The sequence below is a fragment of the Panthera uncia genome, chromosome A2 (assembly GCF_023721935.1).
Source record: "Panthera uncia isolate 11264 chromosome A2, Puncia_PCG_1.0, whole genome shotgun sequence".
NCBI classification, from domain to species: domain Eukaryota; kingdom Metazoa; phylum Chordata; class Mammalia; order Carnivora; family Felidae; genus Panthera; species Panthera uncia.
Genome location: NC_064816.1, coordinates 118350925 through 118362116, shown reverse-complemented (window position 1 = coordinate 118362116; position 11192 = coordinate 118350925). Strand labels below are relative to the sequence as shown.

Sequence of the window (11192 nt, the reverse complement as noted above, 5' to 3'; positions counted from 1 at the left end):
TTTTATTTTATTTTATTTTATTTTATTTTATTTTATTTTATTTTATTTTATTTTATTTTATTTATTTCTTCAGCTAAGACAGCAGAAGGGATGATTTATTGTACATGTGCCACATTCAGCTACAAATGAAAACAGAATTAGTCCTGAAAAGTCACAGGTCCAGGGCAAAGGACCAAAAGGGACTGTTTTGATATGAGCAAGGTGGGTCTCAAAGGTGGTCATTGTGATGAGATGGTGACGGATTTCTAGATCCATTGAATCAAGCTTTAGAGAGTAGACATGTACCAACAAATTGGTACTAGCATCCCTGACCTCTGGCTTTCCTGTTTCTGCTCCTGTGGTTTCCACGGGTGCAGAAGTTAGCAGTTTACTTGGACCTCTGCCTCAGCTTTCTTGTTTTACACTTTAGCCTGCACATTCACTGCTTCCCTTGCTTGGCTGTCATGGCACGGAGGTCTCCCAGACGATGGCCCTAAGGCTGAGAGGCTTCTTCTTTAGACCAGGGGTTTTACCAATGGGAAGCCATTGTAGGTCTATAGGGATGGATTTGAGAGATTTTCAGGAGGCAGACTCAACAGGATTTGGATGTGGGAAATGGGGAAGAGTGTGGAATCTAGGAAAACTCCTAGGTTTTTAGCTTCATTCCTAGATGCTATTTACTTAGATCAGGCCCACTGAGGTGGGGTGGGGGTTAATGTTGTAGGTTTGGTTGTGCATGGGAGCACAATGAATGGGGAGTAGAGATAATGAGTTCAGTTTTGGACATACTGAATATGAGGGGCCTATAAGATGTCCTTGAATAGATGTGGTGAAGCCATGAGCAGTTGGATAAATGAGTCTGGAGATAAATGGAAACGCCTGGTTTGGAGGTATAATGTATAGTCCAACAAAGTAAGAAGAAAAATAAATTATATGTATGTATATACACAGACACACACAGAGAATGCAGTTTAGTGTGACACCCTAAATAGTCTGACAGAAGGTGCCAGAAGACTGTAAGTTTATATATATTTTCTCATTGACATTTTCTTGTCCAACATATGGGTAAGGCCAGCTCATAATGTGTACATAGCTTTGCTTGGAACCTTTATATTGACTACTTGGTGCCATGCTCACCATAACATGGATTTGGAACAGAGACAAAAACCTGAGGGGGTGGGGAAGGCAGGATCATTCCCAGTATTCCAAGGGAAGAAAGAGACTATGACCCAAGAAGCCAAATGAAGTTGGGCCCCCACCATGGACCTTCTGGGAACTACAGAGCAAGCATGAGCCAGGCAGTGAGACCCAAAGCGTGGAGCCCAAGCACCACAGCAGGGCCTCTTGAAGGTTGGCTGGGTAGACTCTCTAGATTCTGCAGGAGGTTGTCCTTTGTCTAGGCTTGCCCAGTGGTGCTCTGTGGGGTCCCTGCTGCTCCTGAGGTGCCCTGTGATGGACACACCAGGCCTCTGTCTCTTGGGGCACTGCACAGGTCCTGGTGTAGCTCTCACCTTCCACACTATGTCTCCTCATTCATGGCCCTTTTCCTACTCTTTAAGGCCTTCCCCAAAGTGCTCTCCCTCCCTCCACTTTCATTCTCTTCCAGAGGTCTATTGCAGCGACGCACTATTCAATATTCTGCTGAAACAGCTTTCCTTTCCCTTAAGGCCACCAGAAGAGTGAAACCTTAAATAATCAACATAAGAATGCGTTGAATATTTTGGCCGAAAGTCACTATTGGACATCCGAAGAACATTAAGTTTTGTTTATCCAGATTCCAAACAACCAAAATGCTGAAATAACCAAGACTTTTCCTGCACTCTAGAGACGCTCTGAGTAAATCTAGTAGTGAAAGATTAGTTTTCTTTTAAGTTAATTTATCATTTATTTTGAGAGAGAGCGAGAACATGGTCTGGGGAGAGGCAGAGAGAGAGAAAGAGAGAATCTAAAGCAGGCACTGCCAGTGCTTAACTGACTGAGCCACCCAGGTGCCCCCTGAAGGATTAGTTTTTGAAATCTACTTCCATGTGTGTTTTAGGAATAGTTCAAATTCAGACTAATATCTGACCCATTTTTTTCTCTATCTCTCTGATTCTTGTCTAAGGATGACTGTGATGGGTCTTATAATGCGTTTAAATTACCTATTTTTTATCTAGTATACTATTCCAGGAGGTTGTATTTGGAAGTCGAGTCTGCTAACTGTGAGGGACCACAAATACTTTCATGAATAGAGTTCTGTGTTGCTCATTTGTGACACAAAAGGATTAATTACCATAAATCGAAGCTCCATAAATATTGTTTAGAATTGTCATTCTTTCTACAAAACTATGGACTAAAATTAGTCGTTGTTAAAAAAAATAAAGGAATTGTTCAAAGCACCCATTTCTGGGAGTCTTTGGATAGTTTCAGTGAAGGTAACTATAGGTAAACAGAATTTGGTTCAAATGTTCAACTGATTTCCATTGATAGTAGAGCTCAGAATCGTCCCTATGAGTGTATCTGCTAGTTAATTTTTTCCCTCTTTTTTTCTGTTTTTTGGATATTCCCATTATTTTTGCCATATTTAAATTGTTAAAATTTACAGAGCCTGTGTCCAGAGAAGAGTCTTCTGTGGATGATGTTACTGTTAGAGAAGGTTTTGGAGGAAATAGGAAGGATCTCTGCTCCCCAGGAACTGTGTGTTGACTTAAAGTCACCTGGAGTTGTAAATGGCCAGTAGCTGCTTTCTGCCATGAGTAGGTTTGGGTAAGAGTTGGGAGGAGGGTGGAAGAGAGGAGCGAGGGAAGGAATACTCCTAGAGTAGACGGGAAAGGCTTAGAAAGATTAGACTGGTCGCTGGAGTTAAACTTGGCAGAAGATACAGTTTTTGTTCCGGCTAAATACACATGGGGAAGAGCAAAGTAGAGACCTGGAGCAACTCTTTGGATAATTCAATTTAAAAAATTCTACTCCTCCCCTAATTACAGGGATACATCTGTGGAGAGTAAGATTTTGTCTTAATCCTTTGGATTTATCTCCACTTTGGCAGTGTTGCATGGATATTAAGAAATATTTTTGTTTTCAGCCTTTCTCATTGATGTTTATCTAAACAGGAGCCAGGCTCCTAAGAAGGAGGTCACAGAAATCTCTTCCATTCCCACCCACACCGTTTTGCTGTGCTTATAACACAGCAAGTGGTTGTAAATATGTGAATAGAGGGATAAATAATTTATGCAAAAAAGTACTACCTGAACTTCTACAAGCATGACATTTACTTTCTATTTTCTTTTTCTAAAAACCTTTCCATATTTTGTTGTTGGTGCCAGTGATTAGCTCACTGCCTAGCTTTAAGCAGGAGGGAAATAGTGCTTGGTCTGTTCAAAAAGCCTTGCTTTCCAGAAGAAGATTTCAGCTTTCTTTGGGGGGGGGGAGTCCCATTTGGGGGCCTGTTGGACAGTAATTCGAGTGCTGGAATTTTTAACCCAGGCCCAGGAGAGAAGCAGGCATGAACAAGAGATTTGGATTTCTATGTCTGGCCAGCTGTCTGCAGGCAGACAGGGGGCTGGGGAGGGAGAACAATGAAGAAACAGGCCTTCGGGAATATGGGAGCGTGGGGCACCGTGTGGATTGGCTGAGTGAATTGGTGCTGTTCCAGGTGGGGCTTCCTGTGGGGTTGTTTAGTTTGGATTAATTCTTAAAGATTTCTCCTCTTTCTAGTGCCCAGCCAGCACTAGATACAAACATATTTGCTTCTAGGAGTGAGTTAAAAATCGATGGTCTTATTTACAGCTCTGCTTCAGATTAGCGTTCTCTTATTCTTCGGGTTCACCTTCCTCGTCCCCAAACCTCACTTCTTCATTTGAATTTGATCTCATCACTTTGGGTGATGAGTACATATTGCAGGTTTGTGCCTTGGGAGTCGCTGACTCTGAATATGATCTTCCTTTTCTAACAAGGCTAAATGGAAGAGTGTGAGTCTGTGGGACAATCCCCACCCCCCCAAAAAGAAAGAACTAGCAGAAAAATTCTCTAGAAAATTTAAAGAAAAACAACCCTTTAGTAATTATTGGGTTATTCCAGGTGAAAGTGAGCTTATATCATTTTACTATTTTTCATTTTTTATATTGCTTTGGATCTTTGGCCATGAAAGAAAATAGAATCCTTGCCCATATGGATTTTCATTCTGTAGCTCATCAGTTAAGAAATATTTGAGCTAGTAACGGAAGAGAATCTCTCACATTCTCTAATATCTTCTCCCGCTCCCCAATACTCTTCCAGAAGGTGCCAGGAGACTGCAATTTATATACATTTTCTTTCTTTTTTTTTTTTTTTAATTTTTTTTTTCAACGTTTTTTATTTATTTTTTTTGGGACAGAGAGAGACACAGAGCATGAACGGGGGAGGGGCAGAGAGAGAGGGAGACACAGAATCGGAAACAGGCTCCAGGCTCCGAGCCATCAGCCCAGAGCCTGACGCGGGGCTCGAACTCACGGACCGCGAGATCGTGACCTGGCTGAAGTCGGACGCTTAACCGACTGCGCCACCCAGGCGCCCCTATATACATTTTCTTAATGGCATTTACTTGTTCCAAATATGAGAAGTGCCATCAAGCAGTCAATATACACAAAGCTTTGCAAGTCTAGGTTTTAATGTATGCATCATGGAAATGAAATCACTGGTAGATTAAGAAGAAATGTACAAGGACCTTCCATTCTCAGCAACATGTAGAGTAGTTCATACAAATGATTTAAGACGTATTCAGAAGTTTCCAGAGATATCCGGTTCTCTTCAGCCTGTAACCCATATGCCAATGAAAAACAAAACTGGAGGATCAGATGATCATTCAGGTCCTTGCTCATTTCATGGGTATTTGGGACATTTTATTGTAGTCCACTTTCCCACAAGGGAGCTGAACTCCTGAGAACATGTAGTTAACTCCACTCAGTTAACTCTGTGCACTTTTTCTGAGTTTGCCCCCCAATCTCCTCTCCCTTTAGGAAACTGAGGGCCAAGAACCAAGATTTCCAAAGCTGTCTGTGTATCAGCAGCAGTAGTGACCTTGGTAGGGAAGGATGGAGACGGGATCTGGAGCAGAATGAGTCACCATTGCCTGGAAGTGCCGGCAAACACTGGAGGCCGAGAGCTAGAGTTCTCACTGTGCATGCGTAGTTGTTGCACATTCAACTTCCCACACCGGAAAACCCTCTTGTGCCCCACTGGGAGGTATCTTGCTGTCAACTTTGAAACTGAACACAAGTTTTGTTGTTTTTTTTTTAAAGCCAGCTTGTTTGAATATTAAGCCTATTTATAAACCTCATTATTGTAGCACCCATATGGCTCTTACTCAAAGATACTCACTTAAAAAAAAATGAAAGACTGCCAGCCGCTTCGTAATTTAACATCAGTGCTTATTCAACCCTCACTTATCCGGGCTATCAGGAATGATTCCCAAATCATCTGTTTGACTTTGGAGTATGTGAAACTTACATTTATTTGATTGTGGGCATGCCTGGTACTTTGGGAACTCCAAGCCACCCAAAAAGCAAATAAAGCCCCTCAGAAGCATCCTTGCTCCTGCCTTGTTGTTTCTTGCTGTTCCCTTGCTGTTTGGGCTCTGTCCCCAAGTAGGTCCAGGTTTACTATGGACAGAATCACCCCTTTTATGCTTGCTTAATTTCATCCTTTTTCTCCCTGGCTGGGGCCAGGAGAGGTAAAATGAAGTTCAGTGTCTAGAAGCCTCTGCTAGATGACACAGCTATGGAGAGCTTTCGGTAACTTTTTAAAATATTGGGGGTCAGTGCCCTTTGCTCTTTGGTGATGTTCTCATCTCAGTATTCACTTTTCAGAATGTGATCAGCTGGATATAAACGGATGGAAGCCTTTGAGGGGAAATTTTCCAGCTCCTCACTTCCTGTTCTGTACACGTGCATGTACACATACACATACACATACATACACTGATGATAGTTCTTGGTCAATCCACAATTCCATAGAAACATTCCACATGAAACAGACATTGATTTTCAGTGAAGACCAGGAGGCTTTTAATTTGCCTAAGAGGTAAGTGGATACAGGTCAGTCAATGCTGGTTATAGTACATCATGTCTCTGAATTGAGTTACAACTTCTGGTGGGTGCTTAGGGATTCTGTGTTAGCAACTCAATGGGCTTCAGTTTTTAGGGAGTGCTTGATAAAAAGAATCTTTATCAAAAGACAACTTTAAAGGGGCGCCTGGGTGGCTCAGTCAGTTAAGCAGCTGACTCTTGATTTTGGCTCAGGTCATGATCTCAGGGTCATAAAGATCGGGCCCTGTGTTAGGCTCCATGCTGGGTGTAGAGCCTGCTTAAGATTCTGTCTCCTTCTCTCTCTGCCCATCCCCTACACTCTCTCTTTTTCTCTCTGCCTCTCAAAACAAAGTAACTTGAGATATTTCTAAGGATTATTATGGCGTCTAGTTCATAAATACTCACTTTTACTTTTTTTCTCCTGCCTTCTCAACAGTGGTCCTACTTCAACATTAGAAGGACATGTGTACTTCTGCTAGGTTTACTGGGACCACAGCCAGAGTGTGTGGCACAGTATATAGCCTGCAGGGTCCTTCGGGCTTGGGGGTAAGCTGGACACGGTTTCGGTTCCTTTTCCTCTTAGCAACACTGAGGTTAGCACCTGCTTTCTTCATGGTTCAAGTGTTCTAAGATAAGGAGAATTGCAAGTATTCAATTTTTTTTTTAACTTTTAGAAAACAATCTGCAGCCTTTTTTCTTTGCTTCTTTAATCAATGAAAAGCTTTTTTTTTTCAAACAAAATTTGGAAACCTATTGAATTAAAATAACATTATTATTTATTCATTACTGTTATTAATATAGTAGCTGACTCTTAAACCCTTACTGAATACCCAGCACTGTGCTAAAGGCTTTACATTATTCTTACACTTGACTCTCACATCATCTTGTGCAGTGGGTGTTATTGTTAACCAGCTTTTACAGATGAGGAGACTGGTGGTTGGGAACGTGATAGAAGTTGCTTAAGGTCACGTAGCTTATTGGACACTCCAAGCTGGAGGAAGCTTTGAGTCCAGGCAGGTGATCAGCGTAATGCTGTATTGCCTGTCCACAGAGTGAGGAGGGCAGAGCCCATTCTGGGGCACAGTTTGCAAAGCGCTGTTCTAGACCTTCGTGGATACAGTTCCCTTGGCCTGGCCTTGTGGAGATGACCGGCCTTCTGTCTGAGCATGAAGCCACGCCATCTCCATCTCCCATGCTGCCAGGGTTGCCAGATTTCAGAGCACAGCAGCCCCTGGTCATTCTCTACTTTTTGTATCGACTCATTCTAGCTGTGTGAATTTTGAGATTTGCAATGTATTGTTTCAGGTTTCAAAAAATTGTAAATTGGAAGTAAGTTTGAAAAAACAAAACAGAACATTTAAAAATATTCCTTTTGTCTTTCAGGTTATGAATCAGGGATAAATTCTGATGAAGTTCTTAAAAACAAAAGGCCAAAAATAAACTGGGCTCTTTTCCAGTTCATTTCCTGCGTTTGGAAGGAAAGGACCCAGTTTGTTTTATCGTTGTTGGTTTTGTTTATTTTTGTCTAGTGTCTAAGTTCCCTCTTGGCACCCTTTGATTTATTTGCATAATTTTCTTTGAAGCCTTCAGAGTTTGCTTTCTTTCTCAACTAGTTGAAGGTTTTGTATCCTTAGCTAAGTTACTTAACCTCTCTGAACCTCCCTTCCATCAAGTGAAAAGTGAGGTAGCCCTCCCAGGGTCTGTAGATGTCAAAGTGAGTTACTTTGTGTAATGGACATGGGACAGAGGAGATGCTCCACAACTGTGAGGCCCCCAGCCTCCTCTTACTACATTCCTCGTGTGTGTAGAAAACGATGGCTGTTGTAGGTGTCCTCACTGCTCATAGTAAGTCATTGCTGAACAGAAGGAAATGAGTAGAAAGAAAGAAGTTTTTGATCAGTTTCTTGATAAATTCACTTCTTCATTCCCCAGCAATATATTGAGTAACTGCTATTTGACAGTCACTGTGTTAAGAAAGAGAGAAACACCAGCAGGTAGCAGACAAGCTATCATTGCTATCAGCATAACAGATCCTAACTATCTGGAGTGACAAGTGCAATGATGTGGGTGAAGTCTGGACACCGTGGAACATACAAAAGGAGCACTGTCCAGTTTGGGAGACCCTAGAAGGTTTTCAGGAGGAAGTGATGTCTCAGCTGAGAGCTGAAGGATAAGTAGGGCTCATTCAGGCCTCACTGATCTTGCCCAGTCCAAATGATCTGTGAGTGGATCTTGAGTGGGGTAATTTCCATGGAAGTACATTTTCTCCAGTGTTTTAAGTGCCGACCTTTCAACTCCGGTATAAGATGACACTATTTGGATTGGATCTGTCTTGGTTCTGAAACTATCTGGGACAAGATGGGAAGAGAGAACTTCAGGTCTATGAAACCAAGGATGCATCTATGAGGGTGAGGAGTGAGTGTCAGGAGTGGATTATACTGAAAATCAGATTTTTGGTCTCTGTTTCTTTGGGTCTACCAAAAGCACAACCAGTATTTTGGTAAGTGTGAGTGGCAGCTGCAAATGACTCCTTTATTTTGCCAACAAGCATGTTGTGTGCCACCCATGTGCTAGTTGATGTGCAAGCCCTTGGAGTAGATAACACAGATCTACATAATAGGATCCTTGACCTCAAGAAGCTCAAAATAGGGGCAAGGAGATGCAAAATTTTTAGAATGTCTATATGGCATACATGTACCTGGCTATGCCCTCTGAGATCATTCCTTCTGTTTTACAGATGTGGACACTAAAGCTTGATTTAGCATAGAGCATACCTGAGGTCTCACGGCTGGGAGTGGGGGTAGTGGTTAGGTTTTGAGTCTGTCACATTCCAGAGCCCTATTGTCTTTCCACATACTTGGAGATGAGACAAGGCAATGCAAAAGGTGACCCCTTCTCCCAGGTATCATCTTTTAAAACAGGGTATAAATTATAATACTTTTCTTAACTTTGTCCTCAGCACTTTTTTGGCCTATCTCCTCCCATATCTGGCTAGGCTGGGCTGGGCTGGTTTGAGGTCGCTAGACATGCTCTCCTTACCTGTTTGTCTCATACTTTCGTATTTGTCCTTGCTGAAATCCCAGCCATCAGTCAAAACTACCTCCTTCACGAAGCTTTCTGAGCCACCCCCCTTGTATTGGTTGTTATCACAAAATAACACTTAAGGTACATGTCTTCATTTCTGTTTTTAGAATCCAGATTTCTTTCAGAGAGTGGATTTTAACAGTGGTATTGTGAGGATTAGCTACGTGTTCTGAGTGCTTGTTACTGGTGGGTGCTGGAAATGGAAGCTCTTCTAATTTTTGTTCATCTTTGTTTGTCTCAGCGCTCCCAGCATTTGCTTTGCATGTTTCTTGGCAAATGCTAGGAGAATTCTGTGGAAGCCGATAACAAAGGTTGTCTTCTTCTGACCTTTGAAGATACCCTCTGCTGACAGAATTAGTTGGGCTTCTGGGTAGAAGCCAGGAGCATCCATCTGGCCTGCCTGCCCAATTGTCTTTGGTTCTTGCACACTCTCAATGGATTATTATTATTATTATCTTGCCAGAGATTTCTTAACACAGTTTAGTAGACAACAGTCCTAACAAGGGCCAAGGGCATGGGCCACACCACAACTCATTGTGCTCTGTGCCTGTAGATGGAACCTCTGCCCTTGGCTACTGCCTGAAGAGTGATCTGTCACTGCTGATGGGGTCCATGAACAGCTTTTAGAGGGGGTGCAAGGTGCTGTTTTAGGCACTAGGTTACTGTGGGGAACCACACAAAGAATTTGCGTTTGTGAAACTGACATTCATGTGGGCGATCTCATTTATTTCTTATCACAAGGTCTTGGGAGAGGCTCTCTGATTATTCCCACATTATAAATGAAGAAACTGAGGCTCAGAGGAGTTGAAGAACTGGTCACATATTGTAGAGCTAAGTGCCAGAGCCAATATCAGAACAGTTTGTTCTAAAGTTCAAGCCTTAACCCACTCTGTTAGTTGACCTCCTCTCTTTATGTATGATAAAATTCAAATATGTAAATATCTTTATATATTCATATAGTCCTATATATCTGTATATGTGACTATATACAGGTATAGAATAATCGTAAAAATAGTAAATATAAAGGCAGTGATCGACTAATCCACTACCCTGTGGTCATGGTTTTCATTCTGGTGTTTCCTTTCAGATAGATATTTGGTACATTAGGCAAGATCATTCTGTAGGTTCTGCGTTGCATGCTGCTTTCTTCACTTAACACCTAACACCGTCATTCATTTTTTCATTTGAACAGAGATGTAACAGGTCATAGTGATTCTGAATTTGAAACATCTGTGCCCTTTTTATTTTTTTTTTAATTTTTTTTTATTTTTTTATTTTTTAATATATGAAATTTACTGTCAAATTGGTTTCCATACAACCCCCAGTGCTCATCCCAAAAGGTTGTGCCCTTTTTAAAAAATGTGTGACATACAGCTCTATGAGCAAATCAGTGGCTTGGTTTCCTGGATGCAGTGACTGTAATGGGAGCGTAGGTGTGGAACTCCTTAGTTCTTTACAACTGGGAAGCATTGCACTTCCTGGAGATGCAGCAAGGAAGACACATTTTCCTCTCCCACCACTTTCTTTCCTTGAATCCCCTCCAGTTAAGATCCTATTCAGACTCTTTTGAGAGACTTTAGAATCTGCAAAAACGGACATGAACATAAAAACCATTGAGATATTGGGATAGTAAACTTGATGGCCACTTTCCCCTTGGATGCCACCATGACCTGGGTGAGATAGCCAGGGCAGATATTATCTCCATTTGATAGATTAAGAAGCTCTATGCCCAGTAGATTTGCCCAAGGCTAAATAGCAGAGGTGCACTAGAACTCCAGCCATTTCTGCTCCTGCGGAAGTGTTCTTCTAGAAGGCTAGCCCACAGCTGAGCCATTAGCAAGTTCCTACTGCTGCTCTTACCCCTTTGCTTCTAGACTTTCTCATTGTCCCTTTCCTCCCTTCTTCCTTCTGGGAAGAGCTTATGTCTGATCTTATGGTTTAGCGGAAAGACTCATTTTCATTGTAAAAGGCACATTCTTAAAGGGACTCCAGTGCTAAATGGTGTAGGCAATAGTAATAATAGTTACAATAAAAATAGCTAATAGTTATTGGGTGTTTAAAATGTGCCAGACAAAAGAAATTCTT

At 41.8% G+C, this 11192-nt stretch overlaps 1 protein-coding gene across 3 annotated transcripts in view; it reads left to right on the top strand.

The window, feature by feature from the left end:
* PDE1C (phosphodiesterase 1C) overlaps positions 1 to 11192 on the top strand; it is a 293394-nt gene that overhangs the window by 9611 nt on the left and 272591 nt on the right. The gene's annotated exons all lie outside the window — the stretch shown is intronic.